A 23,281-nucleotide genomic window follows, 5' to 3' on the forward strand; every position below is an offset into this window, starting at 1 on the left:
CGTCGACGCATCTCGCCCTCTCCTTCGCCAACCACCACGTGAGATCGACGACTACCTATCACAAACCAGCCGTGGCCCAGCTTGTTTCAACCATTCGATGTCGCTCTATCCATACCAATCTCCGAGCCGCTGTAGCAACGCTGACTTCGCACGTGGAAGATCCCCCAGCTCACGTAGGAGAAACAAAAAGCAGCAATTTCTTGATGTATAGTTGCACGATGGCGGAAACATGACAACCCTCCAACGTCGCAACGACTCGCCGAAGATCATGATTCACGACGTGCTCTCAGCCAGATGACCCGATCTAACGAGGTCGTGACTCCCAAACACGAGGACAATGATATGGCACGACGCGTACCCGACATGACCAAGCCTGCCGCTGAGAACACGACGATAACGACGACGCATAATTCCCGACCGCAAACACGCACCCGAGATACGATGCCCCGATGCACCGAAAACTCGTACAAAGCAACGTCCGACTTCCAGTTGTCTATCGACGGCTTTGATGTAGTCGCCCTCATCGACACGTGAGACGACTACTCAGTGATGAGCGGGTCATTCGCGTCTAAGCTAAAGAAAGTTACGAAAGGATGGGACGGTCCGCACTTACGCACAGCAGGAGGATATGTCGTAACGCCAAGTGGAACGCGCAAATCGCGCGTCACCATAGACAGCACCAAGTACCCTGCTGCTTCCGTCATTGTGCCTAACTACTAACGCGACTTACTTCTTGGAAGGGACTTTTTGACGGACAACAGTGCAATACTTGATCTGCAGTAAAGGTCGATAACTTTTTCCTCCGAACCCCGGCAACCGTGCTGCTGTAAGGATCGCCGACGATCACTTGCCCCTGCCACCCCGCGCAAGCTTGATGATCACCATCTACTGTGAGGATGCTGCTCGTGACGTCAACGCCATCGTAGACGGTCACGAAGTTTTGCTTCTCGACGGCGATGTAGTCGTCGCAAGAGACATTGTGCGCTTTAAGCAATGCAAATACCATGCTTTGTTCAATAATTTTCCCAACGAGTAGCAGCATTTAAACAAGGGCGCTTCAATTTTGTTTCTCGAAGAAACGCATTAAACAAGTCAAGCGATCGCGGTCTCCAAGTTTGAACGCGCATGTTCAGATGCTTTCAAGCTGCTGCATCCTTTCGACGTGATCCCGGAGCTGCCCCAAGAAAATCGGGACAAATTATTCGATTTGCTGTGGTGCTACAGCGAGCGTTTTTCCTTAAATCGAAAAAACGTCAGACACCCCTACCGAAGCACCAAATTATAACCGAAGATGCAGCCCAACCTAACTGACAGCCACCGTTCCACATGTCTGCCCACGTGAGAGAAACTATCAGGACACAAGCCGATGACATGCCGAGCGGCGACATTTTACAACCATAAAAAAGCCCCTGGGCTGCGCCGGTCGTACTCTTAAGAAAAGCGATGGCACGTTAAGGTTAAAATCACCATAAAGGACGTGTACTCCCTGCCACTAGAGTTCCTGTGCTCTCCTGTGCTCCTGTGCTCCCCAACTCTGTCCCCCTAGCTAGGGGACAGAGTTGCGCGTCCATCCGCCATCTTGAGTTCCTGGTCGTGCGGGAAAGCCACCCTCCTCGTATGTAGGCAGAGGCAATCTATAAAGACAATAGAGTGCACCTTACTTGGGAAGGACAGAAATGCGCCCAGCAGGTCAACATCCATCGGGGACTGAAACAGGGATGCCTTTTGAGCCCAATACTGTTCATGCTTTACATGGCAGGGTTAGAAAAGAAAATGGAAGAAAGTCAAGTAGGGTTTAGCCTAACCCATATGCTGCAAGGCGAAGTGGTACAACAGCATATTCCGGGAATGTTGTACGCGGACGACATTGTTCTTTTAGCTGATAACCAAACCGATATGCAGCGGCTAATAAATATTTGCGGCAAGGAAACCACTGACCTCGGATTAAATTTCAGTGCAGAAAAATCAGGAATAATGGTTTTCAATGACGCTACCACCGATGTAGTGTCTATTCAGCGAGGAGAATTACCTAGAGTGAAGGAATATAAATATTTGGGAGTGTTTATATACGAAGGGGATAACTAGTTAAGTACTCACGAGGAGCAACTTAAGGTTAAGGGGAAGCGAAACGCAGTTATAATGAAGTATAGAGCTCTGTGGGGGTATAACAAATATGAAGTAGTAAGAGGAATGTGGAAAGAAGTAATGGTTCCGGGTATCACGTTTGCGAATGCTGTACTCTGCTTAAAATCAGACGTTCTATCAGGCCTTGAAGTAAACCAGAGAACGGTATGACGTTTGGCCTTAGGCGCGCATGAAAAAACAACTAACGAAGCAGTTCAGGGAGATATGGGCTGGGCGTCGTTTGAAGTTAGAGAAGCTCAGAGTACGATATGCTTTGAGATGAGGTTGAGGGCAATGGATCAACGAAGGTGGGCAGCTAAGGTTTTTAGGTACCTATACTCGAAAAGCGTGGACACGCAGTGGTTAAGAAAGACTAGAAGGCTAACGATGAAATACGGAAAGAACAGTGGGGAATGCAAAACAGCCAAGGTAACGAAAAAAGAGGCAAGGCAGATTGAAACGAATAAATGGAGGGAAAAATGGAACCTTAAACGTCGTTAGAGATGTACAGGGCTGAGAAGATGAACATCAGAAAGGAAAATTTCTACGATAACTCCAAGGGCAGTGCTTTGCTTTTTGAGGCTAGAGCAGGTTGCCTGCGAACTAAGAGTTTAGTGGGGAAGTATTCACAAAATGATGGGGTATGCGTGGTCTGCGGAAAAGAAACAGAAACTATCCGGCACATCGTGTTAGAATGTGAGGGTATCCATCCAAATCTACATGAAGGGAATATTGGGCTTTCAGAAGGCCTATTATTTAAAGGTATGACAGAGGAAGTTACCTTCAAGGCTGTCGAGGGGACGAAAAGAAGATTAGAATGCTGGTGGACGAAAAGCTGAGAAGGGAATATTGCCTAGGACAGTTACCACCTGTAACAGAAAAAAAAGTATTTTCTGCCTAATAAGCTTTTTGTGCCTGCCCTAAGCAGCGCTAGTATTGAACGAAAAGTGTAAAACATGTGTATATTAGTCCTTTTTGGTAAGATGACATTTAATCACCCCGATACAAAGGGGAAACCAATAGAAATCATCATCAGGCAGCTGCGCCAGCGTCAGCGGCGAGGAGGACCGGCGAAGAGCGGCAGGACAAAAAAATCGCGCCCATCCACCCTGTGAATGTGGTTGGAAAGCAAAGCTGTAAACAGCACCCATAACGATTACCCTTGAGACGTCACTTAAATTCACTCACAACGCTGTACAAATAGTAAAACCAGGGAGAAGTGAAATGCACTAATTCGCAACATTTATTATCAAGAGAGATGTTAATTGTAAGGTTAAATCAATGCATGACGCATGAACGGTGTTTGGTTGAGTTGTATTGGTGTACCACAAGAATGGAAACTTTTTTTATAAAACTAAAGTAAGCTCTAACAGGCGTTAGACGATCTGACTTTTCCGTCTCTCCGCCACGGACGTAGGCGACGAGAATTGCGGCAGACGGGGAGGAGCAGGAAAAAGAAATACTTCTGTTCAGATTTCTGAATGGCCCAGAGAGCACCCCTGGGGAGTAATTCCTTCTTCTGTGGGGCCCATATACAGTCCGCGCGGCCTGTGTTCTATCCACCCGCTGAAGCTGGGTAGGTAGAGAGGGCCTGCATAGCAGCATCTCCCATTGCTCTTGTTGGGTACTTGACGGAAAGAGAGGAGGGTGCTCAGGGCTAAAGTCGCACTCCCCGAATACGGGGCGGAGTGTTCCTACTTCTGAGAAAAATTTGCATTCAGCGTCGTAGCGATTCGGATTCATTAAGTGCAGACGCGTAGGCTGTGGGAAGGAGCCTGGATTGTAGGAGCCGTAGGGCAGTTTGTTGTTCTCTGGAAAGGTCAGGGTAAGGCGAAGGTACGGTCTGTCTCGGATGGCGATAATGCTGGGTTATCTCCATGAACGTGACAAGCGGGTGGCTGTCCTCCTGTAGCTACATAGCACGGGAGGTAAATGCGCAGGCTTGTTGGGTGGGCGTATTTGTTGCCCTCCATTGAAGCATGAGGGGGTGTCCAGATGACCTGAATGGAACCGTTTGGGGAGCGGTTTTTAGCACGCACAGTGCACGTCAGGACACCCAACCCGACTGGCAATCCCAGTAGGATTGCTGGGAATCGGTGACTACCCTCCGAACCCCTGGTTGAGTGAGAGCCAAGGCGATGGCTGCCTCTTCTGCTGCCGTCATGTCTTTGTTCTTAAGCGAGGTACACGCAAAGAGGTTGGTTCTGGAGGTAGCCATGATGGTGGCGTATTGCTGCCCTCGATGTTCGGAGGCGTCTGTGTAGATAATTGCATGAGCCCCACCGAGGGTGGTGTTTACCACTTGAGCCCGTGCTTTTCGGTGACCCTCGTCATGTGAGGGGTTCATATTTCTAAGCAAAGGGAGCATCTTTAGTTTTAGTTGCAAAGAGTGTGGGAGTACGTCAAGCGGAATGACATTCTGGGCTGCCCAGGCAATTTGGTGAAGCATGCGGTTACCCACCGCAGTTCTGAGTCGAACCTTCTGGTTAGAAAAATGGCCTTCTATCACATCTTCCACCATGTTGTGGATCCCCGTGCTAAGCAGCCTCTGTGTGAACGCACTCATGAGTAGACCAATGGCCTGCACGACCGCCAGTGTAATCATTATATAAAGCATAGCGATGTCTTCCTTGTCGAGGAGAAGACAGCGGGTAGACGTCAGGGGCTCTCGAGAGGACAAAAGCTTCAATTAATCGAAAGGTACCAGATTCCTTTAGTCCTCGCTTCTTAGTGGCAACTCGCCTGATCATGTGCATAGGTTTAATAATGCTGTTTTTGAGGCGCTGCAAGGAGTCGTCACTCTTGGTGTTAGCCTCGAGATGTAGTCCCAGGATCTTGATGCTGGGGCTTAGAGTGATGGCCTGGCCATCAAGGAGTATTTGAATGTATTGCTTGATTTGGCGTGAGGGCGGGCGACAACGAGCTGTGAATGTTTACGTGAACACTGGAGGCCAGAGCCTTTAGCACATTGGCGTTCCAGAAGTGAGATGCCATGCATTAGTATGAGTTTTCTTTAATTTTTCTAACGCTTACCAAATGAGCAAGGTGCCACAGGGCCGCTAGACGGGCGTGAGTGGTCGCAAGACGCTTTCACGTGGCATTCAGCGAGGACACACGGGGTAAACTCGTAGATGTGCTTGGTGAGCACACCACCTGTCTTCCCCGTCTTCTCGTGGGCTCGTAGCTAAATCGGTGAGACAACCGGCTCTCGCTTTGTTGGTCTATTAGTTCGAGGTTCGATTCCCGGTGGTGCCAGTGAATTCTTTTATTTATTCACTGGAGTTTTCTGGGAACACCAACGGTCGCGAAAGAACCCTTAGGCGGTAGAGGTAAAAAGCTTTGCTTTAAAACCGGCCCACGATTGCGCCGCCGCTGTCGCCGCTTCTGCAACCACCGATGCTAAGTTGAGCAGAACTGACGAAATACGGGGTCTTCTGCACAGCATTGAAAGCGGGCTTTCTTCTCGAACTGGAACCGGTGACATGTGGCAATCAGACGCGCAACTCTTGCGCTACGCGATATACAGGAACTCTACTTGCCACGAATCGACGACGCCCTCTGCCGCCTCTACCAAGCAAAGTACTCCGGCACCATTACCAGCGGACTAGGTTTAATGAGACCGTCGGTGACTCAACGGAACCAGCCACTCATGACGATGATTATGTACAGATGATGATGATATTAGGTATGCACAGATGAGGGATTGGTCCTACCGAATGACGGCGATTGGCCACAGCATGTAAGTGTCCCAGAGTGCAATAATTGTCCAGTAATGTTGACTGCGTTTACACACTTCTCTTCGATGGATTTGAAGACAGGCTATTCCCAAAATGAAGTGGCCGAGAGAGACCGAGAGAAGACTTCATACATAACCCCGGACGGCCTATACGAGTTCAAGGTGATGCCGTTTGGACTGTGCACGCCATCAGAAACATTTCAAAGAGTCATGTACACTGTGCTGGCTGACCTGCAGTGTCACACCTCTCTCGTATACTTCGACGACATTGTATTATTCTCCCGAAGTTTCGACGAACACCTTGCAAGGTTGGAGTCTGTACTTGATGCTGTTCCTACGTCGGGGCTATAGGTGAAGCCTTTAAAGTACTGCTTCGCGTGCGAGAAGCTGAAGTTTTTGGGCACGTTGTCAACGCCGCGGGAGTCCTGCCGGACCTGGAGAACACTTCAGCCATAGTGAAATTTGTAAGACCGAAAGACAAGAAGGGCGTGCGAAAATTTCTCGGACTATGCGCGTACTACAGGCGCTTCATCGTAAACTTCGCACGCATTGCATAGCCACTAAAAAGACGACAGATAGTACCTTTTTCAGATCGGAAAGCTTCCAAGAGGAAGCATTCTGCGACGAAAACGCCAAAATAGAAATGCTTGCGTACGCCAGTGATATAGGCTTGCGGGCCGTCCTTGTCGAAAAGCCAGGCAGGTGTGAAAAAGTAATCGCCGATGCGAGCCGTGGTGTGACAAAGCAAGAAAAAAACTACTCAGCAAATGAATAAGAATGACTGGGCCATTTCTAAAATTTCGCTCATACGTGTATGGAAGACCGTTCAAAGTTGCGACAGACGACCATGCTACGTGTTGGCTCGCCAATATGAAGCACCCTTCTGGCCGTCTCCGTAGGTGGATTGATTTTGATTGATTGTGGGGTTTAACACGCCGACGCAACGCAGGCGATGAGGCGCGCCGTAGTGGAGGGCTCCGGATTAATTTTGACCAACTGGGGATCTTTATCGTGCGCCGAAATCGCACACACGGGCGTTTTTGCTTTTCGCCTCCATCACAAAAGCGGCCGCCATGGCCCTCCGTAGGTGAAGCTTGAGGCTTCAGGATTCGACGTTACAATAGTCCATAAATCCGTTAAGAAACACTCCGACGCCAACTGCCTGTCTTGCAACCCCGTCGACCGACCACCACAAGATTCCGACGAAGACGGCGCATTCTTCGGAGTCGTGATCGACAGCGACCTAGCCGCCCAGCAGCGTGCCAACCCCGAGTTAGGCGTCATAATCTACTATCTCGAAGAAAGCAACTTCCGCACAACTTACGCAACTTACCTGCAAACGCAACATTCATGTATTCAGGCCCAAAAACTCCGTCTTCGGGACGAAAAAGTTCAACCCTTAAACGAGAACAATTTATCTTCTTGTCATCCTCGCACACCTTCGTGAGGAAATTTTGGAAGCGTGCCATGACGACCCGTATTCAAGACATCTCGGTGCAGCACGCACTAAGGGAAAAATCAAAGTGAAGTACTACTGGCCCCGCCTAATGACCCATGTGTAGCACTACGTCCACAGGTGCCGTGACTGTCAGCGACAGAAAACGCCGCCGAAGTCGAACCGAAGTCCAGTCGAGGCTCTTTCAACAGATTGGAATGAATCTCCTCGGCCCGTTTCCAATGTCACAATCCGAGAACAAGTGGATTGTTGTAGCGACAGACCACATGACGCGCTACGCAGAGACCGCCGCTCTTCCGAGGGAGACTGCACAAGAAGTCGCAAAATTCTTCATAAAGAAAGTTGTGCTGAGACATGGAGACCCTGAAGTTGTAATTCTGAACCGCGGAGCCGCTTTTACTGCAGATCTCATGCAAGGACGTTTACGCTACAGCAATACGGATCACCGACAAAGGCAGCGTACCACCCCCAAATTAACAAAAAAAACGGAACTTCTGAACAAAACCATCGTGGATATGCTATGTACGTCGACGTTGAACAGAAGTGTTGGGACGATATTCTTGCGTATGTCCTGCTTGCGTACAACGCAAAGATCCAGGAAACTACGAAGATGACGCCGTTCGAGCTTTGCTACGCAAAACGGCTGAATACGATGCTTGACGCCGTGCTTCCGCGCGTAGAAGACGGTGATTTCAACGCCGACTTCCAAGGATACGTTCAGCGTGCGAAGGAGGCCCACCAGCTCACTCGAGTTCGTACAACGGACCACCAACAAGTGGATGCGGGACGCTAAAACCTCCCACAGCGAGACGCGCAGTACCACCCTGGGTATCATGTGTGGGTTTGGACTCCCATCCGACGACACGGACTCAGTGAGAAGCTTCTGCGACGGTGTTTTCTACCCTACCAAATGCTACGACGTGTTAGCCAACTTACGTACGAAGTGATCCCCGATGGTGATTCCGGCACATCACGACGAGGCATGCGACCCATTGTCGTCCATGCGGTTCGCCTCAAACCTTACTGTGAAAGATGACGGACTTTTTGTTGTTGTTTTAATGTTGCTGTCTGTTAGGACTGGCGTTCTAGCATTATGGGAGCTTGAGAGCATGGTTAGAGCAAGACACGAACACATTACCTGTCTGCTTTACTACAACAGCCCCGGCCACTCGTCGTCTTAGGTATTCGAGAGCGCCAACGTCTCAGGCTTCTGACTTTGTGTGCTTAATTTTGTGAAGAACTATTGCGTAGGCAAGCTTCTGTCTTTACGGTGCTCAGAAGGGTTATTTCTTGGAACAGAATACACGCTTATGTGCGCTCGTAAATCGTTGCCAAGCCAAATTATCTGTCTGTCGTGAACTGCATAGATGTGGAGAAAGCCTAAGATGGCTCTTCCATTACAGCGTCTGGCAAGTCTGTTGCACTTGGCTGCACGCTAAGTTTTTATGATGCCTGTCTCCAACGGTAAAGGCCGAGCATACGATGCCCTGTGCAAACTGGATAGTTTATCATATATAGAGCTCAACTTCACCTTTCTCTGTTCCAGTGAGCTGGAGATACGGAATGACTTATGTAATTTGGTTTATAACGAAACCTTATACAAGACGTATAAGGTTGGCGTTATTACGCTTATTTTTTAATTTTCCCGGGGCTCCTAGCCGTCGTCAATCAACCGTGCTCACCAGGCGCCCACAGAAGTACGTCACCGCTGCCACCCGGAAGGTATGACTGTAGCGGAAAGATTCGAGGGGTCCGCTGAATCTTTAATGTTGCGCACCGACAACTGAAGTTTGGAAGGGAGGAATATGATACAATGTCGGAAAGGGAACAAATTCTAAACATTATCACCAGGTTCCCTGCCTGCGCGATGAAGTTTGTTCGACGCCCAGCCGGTGGCAGCATGCCCGGCAGACACGACCGCCAACCGTGCCCGCAACTTTCGCAATGACAGAAAAGAAGGTTTTCACCAGAAGGTCCAAAATGTAAATTTCCGGTATTTCATGCGGAGAAGCTACAAGTGGGCTGCCAGGCACTCCGTAAGGAAGGCCTCCTTTAAGATTTTAGACCACTTCACGGTGCTTAACGAACGCCGAAAACTGCACACACTCGTGACTTTGGTTTCTGCATCCATTGAAGAACGGCCGCCGCACCGGGGAATCGAACCAGCGTTCTTAGGCTGAGCAGTGGAGCCACCGCGGGGTGTTTTCCAGCGGGGCTTGAGCCTGCCCCAGCATTGGTTGATTTAACTAAAACCGGGAGCAATAGATTAACGTAGGCCTCTTAAAAATCAAGGAAGGCATATGTTATCAGCAGAAAAGAACTAATATAAAGTTCGCTATGTAGCGTCTTACCACAAACGTTTTCAAAATACTTTTCAATATTTCCACGCTTCTGTCTCCGCTGCAAACCCGGTGTGGAAATGACAGATGGCGCCATGGGGCCAAGTTAAAACTCACCTTACATAGATACGGATTTCCTCCCAGAGGATAGTCATGTAAGAATGCTCGGCGTGGCTCTAGAGACAAGTGGTAGTGCCAAACTCACAATCGACAAAAACAGAATATGTTTACCAGCTGCCCACAACCAAAACTCTCAATCAAACGCACAACAATGAAACGAGTAAAACAAACGATAACGATCATGCAACGACTTATCACGACCCGAATATTGCATAGCCTACCAAACCACAAATTTGCCCGCACCAAAGCAAGTGAAAAGAAAAAAACGCCATTATCTGGACATGAGTCAGTCGGCGACATCGCAATTTGGACCGTGGAAGAACTAACGTAAAGTGGACCCCCCGCCTAACAGAATGGACACGAATAGACGGGTCTATAAGAAAGGGAAGGTCATTTATTAGATGTAGGGATGAAACAAAAATATTCTCTGAGCAATAAATAGACTGGGGAAGCGCAGGAAAAGAGCGGGTGAACTTCAATTGGAGATCTCTTCACGCTGCAGTCATCGAATACATTGTTGGTTAAAACGACAATGAACAGTTCCTCAACTTGCGTCTTCCTAACGCGTTTCAACAAATCGGAGAAACCACTCTTCAAGCACAAAGAAAGCGCATAGAAAAAGAAATCCGTTGGGGCCGTCGTATAGAAGACCGGCATTCCACCCTTTGAAAAGAAACTATTGCACGCCAAAAAACAGGGCACCGATTCAGCGACCAGGAATAAAATTCTTCCGGTACCAAAAATATAAATCGAATCCTACACAACAAGAGCCGATATGCCAGGATCAAGTTCATGCGAGCAAGGTTCTAATATCATATGACCAAAGTATACACCGACTTTGGGTTGTACGAAATTACGAGGCATCAATTGTTGTAGTGGACTACTCTTGCAATTTTTGTGACTGCATGACCGTCGAATATGCAGAAAAAGACGTGGAAGCTGGAGCCATCCTATTGGCAATCCGAAGTGCGGAAGTATCACATAGAAGCCTAACATCATTAAAGACCATCAAAAAGCAATATAGTTTTCTTCAGGCAGAAAACCTAAGCATTTCGCTAACACATTCCCATCCACAAAGAAAAACTAACAACGTCAATAGAACACCCGGACCTAAAAATCTGGACTAGAACGATGCACTGACCAAAAGGCACGTGAAGACACATACGGTGCTCCTTGTGGCCACAACCACCACACTGCCCTCTTTGGAAAGCGTCAAAAACAATTCCTCAGCTAATGCCGAGTAACGCAACCTTTTTTCTTGCTAAAATGAGGTCTCAATGCAGGATATACACACCCTGTGAAAGAAAAAACCAACACAAGTATCTGATAATCTATTAGACATGAACTTCACATCATGAGACATTCAGTTCGTCTCTCTTAAAATCACGGAGTATCCACCCTCTTGCAAGCAACCTAACTTTGTCCAACGGTATGGCCAGGGGCGAACAACTCAAACATAGCATATTCCATATCTTGGAGACACGGGAGGGTGCTTTGACTAGCTCATTACCTCAATACCAGCGCGAACTGATTGATAGGAAAAGGGAAGGAAATGGTGCATCAGTGCTTCCGTAGGCTGAGATTCCACCTTTGAGTTCCCTGCCATCTCTTTAACCCATTGTCCTAAATCCCAACTATTTCTTCCTGGTCAACAATTTTGCTCTCTCTCCCCCCTCTCTCTCGCTCTTCCTCTGTAATACGTCACTAAGATTGTGGAGGATGGCGTTGTGTGCCACACAGTCAAATAGTGTAGACAAAACACTATTATGACCCCAGGATCCAGTGGGAACAAGCCAGGGTTGCCGAGAATTTGATGCGGAAGATCAAACTTCACGTCTTGCGCCGATAATCGAGGGCGCAAAACCACTATGGTGTGGAAAACACAGATGTGTGTCCACGTACTCAACACAACATATGTCCACGTACTCCTACACAAGAGCACGTACTCCATCCTCTACCCAATATAGAGGTGACTGAGATTAGTCTGAATTTTTTTGCTTTAGTTGTTTCTCTGGTTTAGGAATGAGCTGGAATAGGGCGCTTTTCCTTTTGTAGTGGGAGCTTTGCTGTGTCTCACACCTTGTTCATGTAGGTGGTGAAAGATCATATGGAGGAGTCATTGAGATTGTTAAGTACGCGAATGGAAATGTTTTTAGTACTTCATGCAAATGCCTTTGTCACCTAATGCAAATCGCGTATTGAAATTAGTGAGGGCGTCATTCAGGTCTTCATGGGCCTGTCCAGGTCGTTTTTGGGTTTACGGCATTAGCTTATCTGGTTCGGAGAAGGCTGTATGAATGTAGAGCTGCTGCACCTTTTGAAGGAATGCCATTACACCTCATTGAAGCTGACGTAGGACCATTTGTAAGATGGTACGCTGGGTAACGCGTCTGCCGACTAGGTTGCGCAAGAAGCAGATGGTGTGTCATGTATTTGGGGTATTCCTATGTACATATTTGTGATGGCACACGCACACATTTTATTGTTGTTTAGGTCATCACCGTGTTTTTTAATTTCTTGATCAATCGAGCGAGCCTTCGGTGCACTCCAGGGTTACTTCGCTTGGTGTGGAATTTTCTGTATACTATCATCGGCCTCCCGCGTGTGTAGAAGTCATGAGTATATTTCATGAAGGTTATCCTTCTCCTGTACTACGTACGTGGCAAGATACATGGCATCCTGCACACTTTGAACTCCAACCTAAGAGTCCTCGTTTGGTGCTGTATGTTGAATTAACCTGAGTTTAAGAAACGTCCCCTAATTTCATTTCTCGTGCTGTAGGTGGTGAATTAAGACAGTCCAGCTGTAAGATTAGCTTCCGATACGAAATGACAACTTCCCAAGTGTTCAGAGTTGTTTGTTCGTGTAGCGTTGATGACATTATATACTAGTGCCAGGTAAGCTGCGGTATGCTATTGAGAACTTTTGCCTCGGCTTGGTGACTGTACCATATAAGTCCCATTATGAAAATTAAGTGCTTTCATGGCTTCTTACTCTTTCCACACATTTTGGCTAGTCTTGACGTAATCTATCTGGGCGTAGAGCATTCAAGCAACAAAAAATTGTAAACGGGTGTCTACGGTCGTGTAGAGGACTTTCTGTGCCAGGAGCAAGAGGTGGCCCGACCGTTGGGACTCAGGTGACCAACAGACATATGAAAGGCTTCTAACAATACTCAGGGCCAGGGTTTTTGAATAAGGGCTGTTTCAAGGCTATGTTTTCATACCGAAATTAGGTTACTCCTTGTTTCTCTGGGTTGTCTATGCCGGTTGTCAAGCAAGCTCTGTAGCCCGAATGTTCTCCTGGGACTTCTGTTTCTTTACAGCCATATACACCGGGAGTTATCTCTGAATTGTAGGCATTGTTGTAAAATAGCATTTCTGGATCTTCTCCCACTCCAGTTTTGTCGCCATTTGCGGTAGCCTTACGAAGTCTTGTCATTATTCTACAAAGCTTTGTTTGATTCAGTTTCGACGCTGTGCTTCGTAGCAATCTTCGCTAAATGGGTACGGTGCTGGAGAGTGCGTCGCAGGGAGGTGCTGACAGTACGCGCATTAGGATACATATCAAGGCTGGTAACTCCTTGGCGGTAGCCTCTTTGAACTTGGCCAGCGCTGCGGCAACGGGGATTGCCACGTAGTCGCCTAGTGAAGGCGATATGGCCATGCATGAGAGCACAGCCGGATCGTCTTCCCTGAGCGTTGCGCGGGAGTGGGAGCTTTTACTCTAACTATGCTTGCGTACCCAAGACTAATCACAGTTATGTCTAGCCATCGAACGCGGCACTACCATCATGCCATGATTTTTAATTATTGTAAAACAAAAATAATACTTACTGTAAATCAAGTTTTAAATAAGTCCAACTAAGACAGTCACCTATCACCTAGGTTTAGATAAGTCAAACCAAGACTATCAACCAAGACTACCACCTTACGCAACAGCCCCATCGTCATCTACAGGCTGTTGTCCGGACTGATCAGAAAAGAAAACCAGGCTAAACCAAGCTCTCGCTTTTCATTTTGAGTGTCATCTGGGCTAACCCCAAAACATTTTTGCGTATGAAGTAAGGCTCGGGAAATAGGAATGAAGAATAAGATATACTTTGGCACGGCTTTCTTCGGTCCCTCAAGTGCCCTCTCGGACGTCCATGGGTCCCCTTTCTCCAATTTTGGAACCAGAGATAACGAAATCACGTAATTTATACAAGAGCAGATTGCGGCGTGTGGTTCAGGGGAACAATTTGTACATGTATGCACAGGCTTCTTCATTGCAAAGTGTGAGATATTTTTATAGCAGTATTTAAATGAGTTATGGCGTTAGTTATCGACGCTACTGGAGTCCTTGGGACAGGGTTACTACGCATGATGCGCACCCTATCACGACAAGGAATAAGAGCACGGAGCGCGCATCGACAGTATGCGCAGTCTGACAAACTCTTTCTGGCACCACAAAGATCGGCTTCGTCACAGCTGCAATGGCGAGCTAGCGGTCGAATAAACCGTGCTTGAGGAAGTAATTCCGGTGATATTTCGGCTGTACAAAGATTTAAAATCATAGGGCAATATCTTCATATTTACGGGAACAATTTAGCTCTGTGAGGCGCGATATATGATCAACTAGTGACGCAAATTTGAAGCTTTATGAATATGCGTATGCTAGCAAACGGGCGTACCTAAAACTCAATGCCGCAAATTTACCCTTGTACGAAGGTTGATGGGAACTTATAGATTTTTTTGATGGGGAGAAATCACTTAGTGTTTTCTTTGATATGTGGTCACAGGAATCTTAGCCGTATCTTCATGGCTAATTATGAATTAAACTGCTGGAAGATCTTCATGAATCCTGGAAGAGTGTTACACTATCACATATAGCTTCGTTAAAATATTTTCTGTATCTTTCTATGGGCCCGTGCAATATTGGCACACCAGAATTTATACGGATGCCTATATAAATTCTCATGGGCTGATATAAATTTTATGGACCCCATATAAAATTCAATTGAATTTTTGTGATGTAAATAGTAGAGGGAAGCTGTTCACCAGGTTTACTAATGAGGGGTAAGGCGGCTTGCATCTACAGCTGCGGAGGTCAGACATTTTATTGAGCCTTTAATGGCCCCTTAGGGGGGCGTGGTGACCGGCTTAACGGTGACCTCAGCAGCTCTCACCGTAACCACCCGTTGGGTAGACAGGTCGGAGCTGCGCAGCGCCTCGGCCCACTGCCCCCCGTCTGGTAAGGGAGGAAAGGGGTTGTGGGGACAATTTCAACGGCGATGGTCCAGGGTTTTCACATCTGCGCAGGCCGGGCAGTTGGGAGAGGGTGAGACGGAAGGATAAATACGGTGCCGGTGGTTGCGACAGGGGAGGGTATGGGTTTGCACCAGTCGCCATAGCCGTTCTTCCCTGTTGGATAAATCCGGGTGTGCGGGAGGGAGCTGGCGGCGTGAGAGGCGGAAATGTGCCGTAATGTCTTGGAATGTTAGGAGACAGTCCCGAGCTGATAGGGTTCCGTGGAAGGGTTCGAGGCTAGGGCCTGCTGGGACGGTGAGCTCTCGAGCAGCCCTATGTGGTGCCTCATTTTCCCCCCCGCCCGTGTGTGCTGGAGTCTAGATCAGCTGTATGGGTATGATAGGAGGAGGAAGAAGGAGGAGTACAAGGAGGAGGAGGATCTGCGGGAAAGTGCGGCCGAAAAAATGCCGCTAATGTAGTCCTGGTTCTGTAGCGTCTACATATCAAAATCTACTTCTTTTTATCCCCCCTATTGTTGCCATGGCAGTTTGATTGAGATTATAGCCCTCCCTGTTTCTGTTAAGGAGATATTCAGGTTAAGGGTAGGGCCACCTGTGTACGGATTACATCTGGGCATATTTTAAATGCCGGACCTTGTATTTATCTACGCCTTTCGAGAGGTCTTCAATTTCACTGCGGATATGAGAGAGAGGGAGAAAGGTTTTATTTGCCTAGTACTTCTTTTTTAGTCACGATAGGCGGTCCTCTGTTGCGGGGCTTCCATTTACTGACTTGTTGCTATCGCTACCCGGTGCGTAGAGCCATTTTCGGCAAGCTTGAGGCTGGTTGTGCAGGCTGACTTCGTTATTGCGGGACCAGCAGGCTGGTGCGTTAGGAACGGCCCCATGCACGGAGAGTGTAGCAGGTTGGGCGTACCACGTTTTGTGTAGGCATTATATTCTAAGTGGTCTGCGTACTTTTTGGTGTTGCGAATATGTGTGTCTCAGGAGGGCACGAACCTGAATGCATTCTTGAATTTTACGGGTGATGTTGAACTCATGTTGCACCGCAATCGGGGTGGGAGGTTAGTTACAGTGTATTGAAGGTGGCTGGGCCTGTTTCTGTCCTCGGGAAGCGCACTTGTTGCAGAATGTTTATGAATGTACAAACTCTGTCTTGGTTTTCTTGAATTGGAGGGCCAGAACGCGCTCGTCGTAAGTACACACTTGTAGGCCCAAGGATGGTTCGTTGCCCTAAAGAAGAACCTGATGTCAGTCCGCCTTTTTGGGTTTGAGGCTAAGAAAAAGAATAATGCGCGCTTATACAGACAGCGCAAATGCTTGTATTAGTTTAGTTGTTACGGTCTCCTTCATTATATGTTTTTGGAGGTAACCCGTTTATTGTAAGAGGTACGAAGTTGTCTTCTGCTGTAAGGTGACTCTCCACTGTGGTGCTGTGTGCCATCTTGAAAAAGTGCACTTCGAGGACATGAACTTCTTGCCTGTTTCGGATAGGTATAAGGTCCCTGCGCCGTTTTATCACACCTTGTTTGAGGTACTTGGGGTTCTTAAGCTGCACCTCCAGTAGATCCAACTTATCCGGAGTATAGTCAAGGCGGCGTGATTATTCGTCAGTCTTCAAGGTTTCTATAGCTCGTTGGCAGCTGTGCGCTATGTCTGCCGTCGTCCTTGAGTTGATCGTGTCGTTATGGCCTTCACGTATAGGGGCGGAACGAATACCTGGCACTTGGTTCAGTCAGGGCGGCAGATCAAATGACTATCAGTTATGTGCGAAAGGGCCGAGAGGCTCCCCGAAAACGCAGAGACGGGCAGCCGTTGCGATATCACAGCGACAAGAATTCTGCACGCGTCTCAGTGACGCAACTGAGTAACACTGATGACTCCTCTATAGTCATGCATCCAGCAAAGCGTCAAGCATCCAGAAATGCTGTTGCGCTGACGCCAACGCGACTAGTCGTTTGCATGCTGTAATAAAATAGGCGCTGGCAGGGCATACAGAGAAAGACGCTGAGGAAGGCTGCTACTTAAAGTCACTACTATGTACGTAGCCGCCGGTCAACATCGACGACCGCGATCGTGATGGTGTTTGGTCTTTCCAAGTAAAGCTTGTGAGTAGATCAAATAACACTTCACACAAGAATGACAACAACGCCGTTTGTTTTGAACCCTAGAAAACGACTGACCCAACACGCGGCCTTTTTTCCTGTGAAGGAGATAATGGTTCAGAAATTTGGAAAGAGGCTCTCGATGCTCTCTGTCCACATAGGTCGAGAGAATTCGACAGGACACCCCCCTTCACGATTCTTTGTGGGAACAGGAATCTAACCTGAATAGGCACAGACCCAGAAAGCGTTGCAGGATTACGTACCGAATGTTAACAATAAGCAAGGAAATTTTGCACAAACGTGTCGTCTACAGTTTTTGTTGTTGTTGAAACAACAGCGTTCACTTAGCTCATCAATGCTCTTCTTAATCAATGGAAATGTATTACACGCTCCACTAATTTACAAAATACCTTTTGTGCTCTAACCTTGCTATTGTTGGATCGCAGGACATACGTTTGGCTTGACCCCACAGAGCTTCCTCTTCCGCGATGCGGTGAACCCGTAAGTGTTTGAAAAAAAGAATTTCTCCTTCAGTTCTAAAAACTTGACGTTGATTTCCTCAAAACTGTTTATCTACGAGAGGGCATTTTCAAAGAAGATTGGTCCACTCCAACAACGCCAACAATATTTACCTTTGAAAGAATTTGTAAAATACCGAATCTCTTAAATGTATATTAAGGATCATCACATTTTTAGAGGCCCCTTTCGGGGTTTTAGATGGGGGGGGCAAGATCAGCAAGGAAGTTCATTAAACATGGTTATAAAACACACATGATTGACACATACAAGCAAAAAAGGCATATTTTTTAATATTTTAGGTGGTATTGACACATAAACATATAGAGGGCGTATTTCCACTTGTTAAGCGGTAATTGTTTTACAAAAAAATTTGAAGATAAGTATTGCAGTAAATTAGGTGCATAGTGTTGGTTCTATAAGTGAATGCCAAACGAAGAAAACAGAATAAGTTTAATTAGGTACGGAAAAATTTGGTTAATTGCTGTTGGAATATGTGAATCACGCTCATTTACCATCACATCGGGTAGGGCCTTTTAAGCCTCAATTTAAGCTGGCAAGAAAGATTTGTTAAAGGAATTAGTGGTGCCATGTAAACGCTGAAGGCTGTGCAGAGTCACAGAGTCAAAGTAACAGATTCAGAGTCACAAAGTCACAGAGACGGGACAAACCCTTTACATGAATCTGCTAACTGTGGTAGTTAAAGTTGTGCGGCACTGCCATACACCCTTAAGAGGAGCTGCTACGATTGATATTACACGTGTAGGCTTTCATCTGTGTGTGATGTTTTTAGAGGCCGGATGCCGCTACAACGTCTTGCTTCTACCTTGAATATCTTGGGCCGCGTATTTAGCAGCTTTTTTCGACAACTACAGTAGGTTGAACACGCTAATGGTGACGAGATATCTAGCTAGTGGAGTTGCAGTGCCAATTTATTGTAAGTTTATGACTATGCCATAATGAGGACAAAAATCTTCATGGTGAGTTTATCTGCAACGTTTGTTGCAGGCTTTAGTTGGACAGATTTCTTATGCTATCCATATATCAAAATTTTCATTGTGCTTCACACCGCGAGAGCAGCACCTACCTCCAGAGGGCTATTCATAAAAACTGTTTGTGATGAACGTTTCTTCTGTAATCTTAATTTTTTAAAGAATAAATCAGTGTTTGTCTTTGTGAAGCGTGGCCTCATTCCACAGTTGTAAGTCGCTCTGGCGGTTTATACCAATTGCTGGTAGTGGGTGAGCCTAACTCCCGCAGACGTTTTTTTTTCATGCGTTAATGAAAGCGTCAGAGCTTTTGATCGATACAAACTCATTTTCACCTTTGGACTAAAAGGCTACGCTTACTGCTACGCTAAGCATTTCATTGTTCCTGTTGTTCCCTCTCTCCTGCTGATCTGTTTCGTCCTATTATATGACCTATATTTTTCGGTTTCGCGTAATCTTAGTAAGATATTCTTCGATAGTCTTCTCCCATTCAGCTCGTGCTTCCAAGGTGCTGCGACAAATCCTCCATGTATCCTAACCAATGTGCTCTGCTTTGTTCATAGTGATCCCGTTCCTCGAGCAGAATCAGACAAGCTTCAAAACTGTTATCTGAAGCCTATAACCGACTGCTGAAACAACTGTTTTATTACGGTGGTTTAGACCAGCCGCTATCGTTAGCGGGAGTGTTTGGGTGTGCGGGTACGGTAACCCGAGTAGGCATGCCGCACGTTTTTCGTATGTTAACCAGCCATTTTATAGGGGAATACCGTAGCGCCGCGACGGTGTTATTGCCGTCAACGGCACCAGTCTGCGCCCCTTGCCGCATTAAAAGCGGTACTAGAATTGTGACTTCATTTACTTGTGTAAAGATTAGAAATAGCAGTCGGACTGAATATAAAGCGATGAAACAAAAACTGCGCAAGAACATTCGCAGAGGGGATTCCAAATAGCGACCTCCAAAATGGGAAGGGTGAATTGTATCTCTGGCTCCTTTGATATAACTATTGCCTATCTTTCGCTCGCATAACTAAGGTTAAACGCGCGGGCTCGTACGCATGGCTAACAACCTGCCTTATGAGTTCATCCTGATCTAAAACTATTTGAGGGCCATCAGGGGTTCGTCTTTTTTCAACCCGCTGCAATGGCTCAGTGGCTATGGCGTTGCCCTACTGAGCACGAGGTCACGGGTTTGATTCCCGGCCGCAGCGGCCGCGTTTCTGATGGAGGAAAAAAGCAAAAGCGCCCGTGTGTACGATATTTCAGCCCACGTTAAAGATCCCGAGGTGGTAAAAATTAATCCGGAACCCTCCACTACAGCGCGCCTCATCCCCGGCGTTGCGTCCGCGCGTTAAACTTTACAATCAATCAATCGTATTTTGTCAGCCACAAGGAATAGCAGTCTTGGGACTGATGCCCTGTCAGGAACAGGGAGATACTCTCTATAAATCACGGTGTCGGCAGCTGCACATTAACATAGCCGTTGGCAGAGGACGTGGTGAACACCAGCTGTTTTTTGGGGAAAATACCATTACCTGACTGTTGGGAGCCACCTCACGCTGAAAAACGGTATGCGATAGAAATGAAGGGAAAGCACTTTCTGAATCGTGTTCGGCATGACGTCCCACAGCAATACGGCCGGCACACAATAAAGAAAAAGATACTGCATATTCTCCGCATGCGTACAAGTAAGCGGAAAACTTGCTGGATATCAAACAGTACGCCTTCTTCCATTCATGTTTTCACAGAAAACGTACTCGTGAGAAATCTGAAGAAAAAAGTGAACTCCCATATAAAGCTCCTTCTTGCTATAGTTTTGAAAACTGTTACCGTTACGTCAGCATTTTACAGAGTCTGTACAACCGTACCAAAAGAGACTGTCGCAGAGATTCTTATTTGCAACTTTTTCCATGCGATGGAACCTATGTACGCCAGCAAAAAGTGGTTAATTGGAAATGTGAGAGACCTAACTTTAGTTACAAAACAAAGGTACCACTCCAACTGTTACCAAAAACTACCGCAGAATCAGGCAAAGCACCCCAGAGAAAAAGGTTAACGACCGCGCGACAATAATAAGAACTGACTATTACTAAATTTGTGGGCAGCGCAATCTGCAGTTTCTTTGTCACGGCGCATTCTGCTGCGCCTCAAGAAGTAATCACGTGATCAGTGAACACACGGCGAGGTGTGCTGGTGGGCTGTTATCTCGACGTTCAACGCCGTCGCCGCCGAGTATGCTGTTGCAAAGGTGTTTGAACCTCCAGCGCAAATGTCACTATGTTCGAATAGCCACGAACAGAGCAAGGTGGTGAAAGTGTCAGGGGGACACGCTCCTCGGCTGCGGCGCATGGCCAAAACTGTGAGGAGGATGGACTAGAGAGATAACGCCAAAGTAGCCCGTACAGCCTTTCCGTAATACTTTCGTAGACGTTCCACCGATTTTATTGCCTTGGATGCCACGTTCCCTAGCTCGGTTATGCATATATCACCGAAGCCGTCTCTAAACCGCGGTACCGGGCACCCAAGTGATGCACACTAAAACAATTCTGAGTATCAGCAATAGGAGCGAGCAATCGAAGGTTCATGGGCATTGCCTGCGAAAATACTGTATTTTATGCTAGGTCATGAATACGTATGTCTTGATATGCGTAGTTGTGATATTTTAAAAGTCCTCGCAATGATAAAACCGGTTCCTCAAGCACCGATCGGACTGTCGAGCCTTCTTTTTAATATGAATAAAACGCCATGCCCCGGCACACCCCTGACGTGTTGGGTATATCGTAGATGAAAGCTAAAAGTGAATGGGGCCCGTGCACAGAAATTTGGGTCCATCGTAAAAACACCACTAGTTCAAAATATTCCCCAGCCTTCCACTATGACTGGCTTCAGAGTCCAGATGCATGTTGGGTGCTTTAAAAATCTACGCCTTCAGAAAAAAGTTCTTCGAAGTAATTTAGCTTGATCTCATGTCTTGAGGATAATAAGAAAGTTTGTACATATCCGATCTCACCAAGATATTGGAAAAGCAACTAGATTGCCAGAATCGTGACCCTTGTTTTGTGCATTACCTTCGTAGTCCTAATGTGATTATTGTGGGTTTTGTTGCATCGAAAGAGGAGTCGTGGATGTTGTGCGACAATCCGAGTGCGAAAGCTGCGTAGTTTTGCTGTTTTCACAGTGAAGCTGTGGTGCTGGTGATGTATGCTGTGTGCGAAATCATCAGAAAACTGGGTCATAAGGATTTCCGCCTCCCCCTCTCTTTGCTCATGCATCCACTGATTACTGTCGCCGCTGGTGTATTCAGGCAATCCTTGTGACAAGCCGTTTACCGTTCAGGCGGTGGCTTCCCAGCTGTCACCGCTGACCCAGCAGTAGAACCATTCCGAATTCACCGCTGCCTGCCTCCGCTGTGCAAAACACCTTCGCCCGACGCCCTAGCCATCCACCGCTGTGCTCAACGCGCTGACGTCTTTTTGACGACTTTCTTGCCCTCCATTGACCTTCGCTGGTTCTCCGCAGCAGGTAGCGTCGTCTGCGTCAAGTAATGTTTGTTGTTCTCATTCGTGTTGCAAACCTGCGGTGGGTTAGGTTGGCTTGGGGAATAGCGAGTGTGGAGCTCTTTGGCGAAGGAAAGAGGTGGCCTAGATGACGCAGTTGGGATTAACGCAGGGAAGCTTATAAATAACCATTTAAAATAGTGCACATTCAGGCAAGGGGTAAAGCATTAGAATTGTCTGCGAGGGACCAATTGTTCCTTAGAGATCCGATAGTTAAGCACAGCGCACTAGATCAGAACGCAGGACTGGACTTGTGCATGCTGTTTGAAGCCGTCATAGTCGAGCGCCAATCCACCAAACATCCAATAACGATGGTTAACCAAAGTGATCTGTTTCCAGAACTCGTCATCCAGCTCTTTCGAGATGTCCAAAACAGAACACATATACTCAAAAAGCCTTGCACTCACGGAAAAAGGTATTTCATCAACATGAATGTACGCCCTCGCGTCTCTCGGAAGCCCATCATTACTACAGTGATATTTTTGCTTCGTCCCATTCTTTGAAGAAAGAGAAACCGCACACTGCTTCCTTCTCTTCCCTAAATCGGTTGCACGGGCAGCAGGCGCTGCTCTGTGATATCAGGACAGCGTGTTTTGAGATCACACGCACGAGCTAGTGTTATGAACGCTCCCTTCCCAGTTCCCCCGCCTGAGAAAATTTGGGAGGACACGTGGCTCACCACCACGGAAAACACCTCATATATGGTTGGTTCAGCTTCTCGTACGCCTCCATGTTTCCCCACTGCCTGCCGCTGGGATCCGTGTAAAGCTTGAGCGGTCCTATAAAAGGAGACGTCCAGTTCATCGCTCCACCCTGTGAACTGTAAAAGTTTACACCTTTAGTTTTATATGTTTTTTTTTTGTCTTGCTCGCTTGAAGTTCCTTCCCCGTCCTTTTATTAATGTTATGCTATCTTCGTCTGGAGACCCGTGACGCCTCTCTGTCTTCACTATTCTCGTTTGTGCGCCTTATCTTGAAACCCTGCCGGCATCAATAGCACCACGCTACTGCATTCACCCCACTACATCACACTATTGTACAGCAAGTTGACCTTCCCCGTTTCAATATTTTATTGCATCTGTATGTGTTTACAAT

At 47.1% G+C, this 23,281-nt stretch overlaps 1 long non-coding RNA gene across 1 annotated transcript in view; it reads left to right on the top strand.

Annotated features, from left to right (window-relative positions):
• Positions 1–23,281, top strand: part of LOC144165083 (uncharacterized) — a 34,920-nt gene that overhangs the window by 11,400 nt on the left and 239 nt on the right. Inside the window, exon 2 of the long non-coding RNA XR_013321347.1 lies at positions 17,575–17,629. This is a non-coding gene — a long non-coding RNA (uncharacterized LOC144165083). The remainder of the gene's footprint in view (positions 1–17,574; positions 17,630–23,281) is intronic.

Source organism: Haemaphysalis longicornis, unplaced genomic scaffold (genome assembly GCF_048455015.1).
Source record: "Haemaphysalis longicornis isolate Haplotype H1 unplaced genomic scaffold, Haemaphysalis longicornis Haplotype H1 scaffold_14, whole genome shotgun sequence".
NCBI lineage: Eukaryota > Metazoa > Arthropoda > Arachnida > Ixodida > Ixodidae > Haemaphysalis > Haemaphysalis longicornis.